The sequence below is a fragment of the Neolamprologus brichardi genome, chromosome 3 (genome assembly GCF_056152115.1).
Source record: "Neolamprologus brichardi isolate AB-2024 chromosome 3, ASM5615211v1, whole genome shotgun sequence".
Lineage (NCBI taxonomy): Eukaryota > Metazoa > Chordata > Actinopteri > Cichliformes > Cichlidae > Neolamprologus > Neolamprologus brichardi.
The window spans coordinates 2,505,115-2,512,129 of record NC_142106.1 but is presented as its reverse complement, the minus strand read 5'-3'; positions in this window follow the sequence as shown (position 1 = coordinate 2,512,129).

The following is a 7,015-nucleotide window of genomic DNA, read 5'->3' as shown; positions in this document are numbered from 1 at the left end:
AGGTCAGAGTAACAAATGAACCAGCCGCTAATGAATGAGAAACATGTGGAATGACTGACTGAAGGCTGGACAGTCATGTCCCCAAGGATCCCCTGAAGGGACCAGCCGATAATCTGCCTCCGTACCACACAGTAACTCCCGTCAGACATCATAGAGGCTAAGATTGTCATGTGAGGCTGTGTGGCAGGCAGGAAGTGGACTCAAATTCAGACACTTGTGCACTGAAAATAAACTGAGAATGGATGGTGTATTTGCTGGAAAACATCTTTCATAACATAAACTCACAGAAAAACAAACCAAAACCTTTAGTATAAAACTAAGAACAAAACACATGAAAACGAGAAACGCGGAACTAAACTGGAACCAGAAACACAGAAAGGCTTACAACACATGACGATGTACGCCGTGAAAAAGGGAACAGGAAAACACAGAGCTAAAATACACAAGGGAGTAATGAGGAAATGGAAAACAGGAAGGAAACACAGCTGGAAGTAATCAAACCTGACAAGACAAAGGAGAAGCAAAACTTAAAACACTGAACGCAAGAGTATCCAAGAAAAACAGGAAATAAGAGACATACACAAAGACGCAGAGTAGACACTGAGACATAGGCTGTGTCCAAATTCAGGAAGAGGATGCTTCAAATGATATATTTGGAGGCAACGGCGTCACAGTGACGCAATGAAGGCTGTACAAACTTTAAGAGTCCTCCAAATGTGGCAACAAATGTGTTCTGGAGTCTTCAAAATGAACCTCTTAGATCAGGGGTGGGCAATTCCAGGCCTTGAGGGCCGGCGTCCCTACAGGTTTTAGATGTGTCCTTGAACCGACACAGCTGATTTAAATGGCTAAATTACCTTCTCAACATGTGCTGAAGTTCTCCAGAGGCCTGGTAACGAACCAATCATTTGATTCAGGTGTGTTGACCCAGGGTGAGATCTAAAACCTGCAGGACATGGGCCCTCAGGGCCTAGAATTGCCCACCCCTGTCTTAGATCCAACCTGTTGACCTGCTCCTCTCACAGAAGACTCATTTATTTTTCATTAACAATAAAAATGCTTTATTATTAGGAAATAGAGAAAAGTTCTGTTTCAGCACTCTGATCATATTCACATAAAGCTGGATATTAAGACCTTTGAACCTCTGAGCTGTGATGTAGAGGCAGTCAAGGGGGACTTCAATCTTTCTATCCCAGGTCACATGACACTCATGTGATTGTGCTATAAAATGATTGTAGATCAATTTATTGACTAGTAATTATGAATAAAGCAGAGCTGCGTCTCTCTGTATTCACACAAACACTTGAGTAAATCTCTGAATGAGCAATGTGAGGATCCACTGTTCTGAACCTCGGCTGACTCGACTCAGACCAAAGCTTGATTTAGACTTTTTTGAGTAATCTGAGTAACTTACACCGCAACCGTCCATGTGACCTGACGTGCACTTCCTGACAAACGTAACTATGCCTTGGATGGACACACAGTGACTTGAATGGCGTGGAAGGTTGTGGTGTCGGGTTCAGATTTCCTGCAGAAGTTTAATCAAGTTTCACTCTGTTATCAACCTCCACTCTTCCCCACAGTTGAAGGTGAGCACTCAGTTCCCTCCGTGCACCCTTATCTTCGTTGTTGCCTCCCTCTCTGAAGCTCCACCCAACAGACTCTCTTAAAGACATAAGATGATTGCCATCAGAGCTCTGCACTATCATTACACTCAGGTCAGAGGATCTGATTATCTAGTATGAATATACCATACCTCTGAATGTGAGTCTGAAGAAACCTACTCCCAGTTTCACTGGTCTGTTTGAGATAAATACCATGATTAATCCTGTCTGCTGGCTTAAAGTAGCCTCAGAACATGAGAGTTCATCATGTGTTTGATGTTTTCCCAGCTGAAACCAGGAGCTGCTGACTTCATTTCCAGTACTATTTCAATGTGTTTGTCTGTGCAGAGATTTAGCATGCTAGCAGGTATCAAGGTCTTTGTTTCACATGGCTTGAGTGTAGTTCATAGCTTTGGATCACATGAAATGAGATTTTGTTCTTTTCTCTATGAAAGAACAGCCATACATGAGCTCAGCTCTCCCCATAGACAGCAGCCCCACCATGTCTGTAACCCTCACAGAAGCTTCCTTCTTCAGATAAATCCACACAAATACAATCACTGTCAGCACTGTGAGCACTAGCACTTTCACTATGGACCCACAAATACATGACTGTGAGCTGAGACTGACACACCACACACCACCACCACACCACTGACCCTCTTACTGTTACTGACACCAGGCTCCAAGCTGTGTTTGCAATATCAGCACATTATCAGGAAGTCACTTTGTAATATTAGCACAACTTTATGTTCTGTGTTCACTGATGCTCTGATAGTCATACACAAACTCCTTCAAATGCGTCCGACAAATGTGTCCTTCATTTCCCCGAATTTGAAGCATAGGTCGGTGTGTCCTTCGTGGCCCACCATATCCCAGAATTTATAGCGCGGCCCAGCCAATTCCAGTTTCCAACAATGGCGGCTACTACTAAGTTTTAATCTTGTTTACTCTTGTTAATCTTTCTGGGTCACAAAATAAACTTTTATCATATTTTCAGGTGAGAAAGAAGCTGTGTAAACTTCAAATATCTGCTTGGCTTATCAAGACATCGCATATTTGCAAAGGTGTTCCGACGTTTTAAGAGACGTCTGTTACCCACCCGCTCGATAGCTAGCCGGGGTGTTCAATGGTCATTCGAGCCGACGAGAGCAGCGGACTCCTGGCTTCATCATTTCAGACCGCGCTGTCTTTTGCTACTCAGGTTAAACATGATATATAAGTCATTCGAATAACTTAAAATTTTAATTGTTTGTATTTTTGGTGTTTTATTTCTTTGGGAGTAAATCGGTTTGGCTGAGATCAAAGTTATTAGAATAAATAAAACTTTATTAATCCATCGGGTGGGTTCCTCCGGGATTTTCACACAGCTGAAGTCAAACAGAAAACTGATTAAACAGAAGTGTGAGACGGGGTAGAATTTACGCCAGTCTCCTGTTATATTTTAGATAGCAAGGAGCAGACGGCCGAGTTTATTAAACTCCACCGAGACAGATGCCAATCTGAAGGCTAGACTGTCCAATTCAACAGCCTCGCACTTTGGGCCTTCTCGGTCTTCAAAGGACCCGGCCCACACAGACCGCGACAGCCGGATCCTCCTAATGATGCGGCCTACGTTTTGGGATACAGCTTCTGTGTTGTCTGTGTCTCGGAGCAGGTTCGGGCATTACTCAAATAATAAAGCCTTTTTATTACTATTATAGTTTTCATTAATCTCCAGGTTGATGATTATAAACAGAATTATTAAAGTTTTCATCATTTCAGGATGAAGATCAACATGACTTTGGTTCTAATCAAAGAAGCTCCTTTAATGTGAGTAGTAATACAGATGCACTAGTCCAATGTGGCGGTCAACCAAACCTGTTTGACAGGTTTCATGTGTGTATGGGTGCACATTCAGGTGTGCTTGGGGTTATGTGAGATCAGGAGGGGAAACACCCAGGATGTCAGCAGGGTTATATGAGTTCATGCGTTTTATAACAGGGTTTTCATTATTTTTATTTATTATTTCACTATTTTTATTTCTTTCACGAGGTTATGTGATAATTTTTTTTAAAATTCAGAATTTCAGAATGTTGATCCAAAAGGGAGGCAGAGGCTACTAGTTTTTCACACAGTAGATGGTCGAAAATAACATTCAGACCCTTTAGAAAATAAATGCTATTGTGCTACTTCTAAAACACTTTGCACAGGATCTCGTCTTTTGCCCGAAGCAGCCAGTATCGTTCTTTCACACTGATTGTGTTTTAATCACACTAATTTTGTGGTTCTGATGTCTCAGCATGTAGTGACTCAAATATTTTATTTTAAAAAGCGGCACAAATGGGTATTTCTTCTGTATGAGAAATTTCAGCCTTCATGAGCTTTCTGTGAACTAAAATATATATATATATATATATATATATATATATATATATATATATATATATATATTAGGGGTGCAACAATACTCGTATCGATATTGAACCGTTCGATACAGTGGTTTCGGTTCGGTACGCATATGTATCAAACAATACAACGTTTTTAATTTATTTTATCAACTTTTCTTCTGACGATGCTGTCTGTGTTGAGAGCTCAGTGGTTCAGCGTTCGACTACTCCGCCTAGGCTGCACTGTCCAGCGTAGATCCCGCAATGCTCAATTACATGGGTGGGAACTACTGTGTTAGCGCAGTTTGCTCGTTAACGTGTTGACGCCATCCAGCCCCACGCACGGGGCGATCCGCGGTAGCTTGTTAACGGAGATTTACCGTGTTGTGGCATTAACGTCATTTCAGAATAACGCTGACAGCACTAGTGGGAACACAACGAATATGACTGCACATTTAATCCGACATCATCCTAGTGCAAAGACAAGTGGTAAATGGCCTGTATTTTTATAGCGCTTTACTAGTCCCTAAGGACCCCAAAGCGCTTTATACAACCAGTTTACACACACATTCACAGCTGGGGCGCACTGACAGAGGCGAGGCTGCCGGACACTGGCGCCACCGGGCCCTCTGACCACCACCAGTAGGCAACGGGTGAAGTGTCTTGCCCAAGGACACAACGACCGAGACTGTCCAAGCCGGTGCTCGAATCGGCAACCTTCCGATTACAAGGCAAACTCCCAACTCTTGAGCCACGATTGCCCCACAAAGACAAGTGGAAGCAGACAAAAACAACAAGCACGCATGCTACGAACTTTACCCGAGTCATTTAGACAGCCGTTAGCACATGATTTTCCTTATGGGGACCTGATATGTTTAATATGCAGCTGAGAATATAGCCCAGAAGAAGCGTATAGTATAACTTTTATTTTCGAAAGAGACATTTCTCTGTAATAAACTCTCTTTTCCAAAGATGAGTGATTTCTCGATCAGATCGATTTTTTTTATTACTTTGTTGTTTCAGCAACATTAAATTTAAAAACTGTACTTTTGAGTTAAAATATATATTTATAATTTTAATAAATGACAAATAAGTTGAAACATGACACATAGATGCAGGAACCAGGGAGACCGAGTACAGGGGGAGATGACAGAAACAACTAAGAAATAAGGACTAAACAGCAACCTAGAAATTAACTAGATCGAAAATGAATACAAAAATACCTAAAACTCAAACACTGGGTCACATGACCCAGTACCATGACACATACTTCCAAAAACATTTTGAATTTCATTCATAATTGAGATGTCAAGCTGATATCAGACATCTTATGCTCACCAGGAGCATGTATACCTACCTTCAAATCCTTAAGGTGTCAAATTCACAAAGCCAACATGGGCTCATTCAACACGTGGAGCCTGAAGTGCATGACACACTCTAAACAGGTTCAAGCCCTTTAAGATCCACCCACTTCCAGATCACGCCCTCATCTGTTATTTTCAAAAGAAGACCAGCGTTTCATTCCTTCAAAAACATTTTTAGCTCAAAACAGAGAGAAGGATGGACTCTGCACCCCAGCGTCAACACTGAGGAGACAGTTCCTCGGACAGTTCCTCGGACGAGGGGTCATCACTCAGTTGTTCTCAGTGGACTTGAATTGTGAACCTTCTTTTTTGTTTCACTCATTACAACAGCTGTGAGCTGGGAAGGAGTCAGAGGAGCTTCATCACCTATGTTCAGGTAAGGCAGAACTTAATAAACTGTGTAGAAATGATTAGTATGTATTCAGGTTGGACGTACACGTGTGTAAAATAGTTTTTGTGTGAGGTCACAGTGCTTCATACGTGTGTGTGTGTGTGTGTGTTGAAGCACACACGGATGAGTCCTCAAAGGTTTCACACACATCACTGCACACATTTATAAATCCTAATTTAACATTTTTTTCTCTTCTTTTTCTTTCTTCTTTATTTTTCAATTATAAGTTAAAATGTGACAGCAAAGAAAGGCATACTACTGTTATGTTCAACAGCTGTCCCAATAAAAGAGATAATAATAAAAAAAATCTTAATTTAAGCTTGTGGATCATATCGGACACATCAGCAGCTCTTTGGAGACAAAGAGGTCATTTGTTTCTGTGCTGTGATGAGCTCTGAAACCTGACTAAAACTCTTCAAATGAGCCATTTCTCTGCAGATGATCTGTTAGCTGTTTGACAACTGCTCTTTCAAGAATGTTTGATATGAAAGGATTATAATGCTGTTACAAACACAGTGTTAAAGATACTTGCTCTGATTTCTTTATCTATAACCTCTTTTTAAATCCTGCTCCCTGCAGTCAATTTACTAATAAAGTAAATATGTTAGACATAAAATCACAGAAACATCAGTAATCATTCTGTGGAACAAACCGGCTTGGCTCTGGGCAGCAGCAGGTTTCAGCCTGAGCACATACACGTTCATGTACGGGTCATTCATGCTGCCTTCAGGTGCACCTTGTACGTTCAGCAATCTGTACTCATACAGAAGGTTGATTTAACTTAGCTGGGTTCATTTTGTTTTGTACAGATCAACATGTCTGTGATCACTTTGTTGTTCCTTTTAATGCAGAGTTGGAATCATATATGTAAAGCAGGTTATTGTTTTTATCTCAGAAGAAGACCCATTTAAATCATAATATTCCTACATGTCTTTATTTAATACATCAGCAGGGCTTCTGTGAAGCTTTCATGTTTAATACAACACACACTGATCTATGGACACGTTCAGGTATTTCCAACAATATTATAACCAGGTTGTTATCAGGCCTGCACTGATGTCAGACACAGTGACATGTGTGTAAACACACGCACGCGTGTAAAACATATCAGGAAATATGCAAAATTCATATCTGTAAATTCTTCATGGACACAGCGTAATGTTGCTGTAAAAAGAAGGTTCAAACTTGTTGGTGAAGCTAACAGTCTGCACAGCAGTCTAACTTAACAACAGTGACATGATGAGAAGCTGTGAAGTGCAGGTGTGCTCGGTCACTGTGGAGCATCAC